This window comes from Psammomys obesus, unplaced genomic scaffold (genome assembly GCF_907164565.1).
Source record: "Psammomys obesus unplaced genomic scaffold, mPsaObe1.curated_primary_1811, whole genome shotgun sequence".
NCBI classification, from domain to species: domain Eukaryota; kingdom Metazoa; phylum Chordata; class Mammalia; order Rodentia; family Muridae; genus Psammomys; species Psammomys obesus.
Window position 1 is genome coordinate 7,281,063 of NW_026585687.1, and position 813 is coordinate 7,281,875.

Consider the following 813-nt stretch of genomic DNA (forward strand, 5'->3'; position numbering starts at 1 on the left):
CACCTCCCCCTGAGGGGGGAGCAACCTTACCAGGCCACAAAGGAAGACAATGCAGCCACTCCTGTTGAGACCTAACAAACTAGGATCAGAAGGAAGAAATAGAAACCCTCCCCTACCAGTGGACTTGGGGAGGGTAGTTTGTGGAGAAGGGGGAAGAAGGGAGTGATTGGGAGGGGAAGAAGGAGGGAACTAGAGAGATGATACAAAGTAAATAGTGTATAATTTTAAAAAAAAGCTAATAACAGTGTTATTTCTTTCTAAAAAAAAACAGGCTTCTGAGGGATAATAAAATAAAATAAACAAAAATTAATAAATCAAATTGGACAAAAGTAAAAAGAAGGAAAAGATCCCAAGAGAATGCACTAAAACAGAAACCCACTCAGGAATTCCATTAAAACACTAAATTGGTGTTGTATGAAAGGGGAGAAGGTTAGCACTCCCCTTGACAAGGATGCAAAAGGCCCTTGGTCCTAACAACATGTATACAGTTAAGGCATTGCCACCTATTTCGTGGCATCTAACCACTGTTTTACATATCTAAACACAGAATTCTCTGCAGAGGAATATAGAACAGCAGAGAAATACCTAAAGAAATGCTCAACGCCCTTAGCCATCAAGGAGATACAAATCAAAACGACCCTGAGATTTCACCTTACACCCATCAGAATGGCTAAGATCAAAAACTCAAGTGACAACACATGCTGGAGAGCTTGTGGAGAAAGGGAAACCCTTCTCTAGTACTGGTGGGAATGTAAACTTGTACAACCACTTTGGAAATCAATCTGTCTATTTCTCAGACAACTAGGAATAGTG

At 40.5% G+C, this 813-nt stretch overlaps 1 non-coding gene across 1 annotated transcript; it reads left to right on the forward strand.

Moving 5' to 3' along the window:
• The first annotated feature begins 407 nt into the window (after window positions 1-407).
• On the forward strand, window positions 408-533 carry LOC129665994 (U6atac minor spliceosomal RNA). The gene has a single exon (XR_008718473.1). It is a non-coding gene; the product is annotated as a U6atac minor spliceosomal RNA (small nuclear RNA).
• The last annotated feature ends 280 nt before the right edge of the window (window positions 534-813 follow it).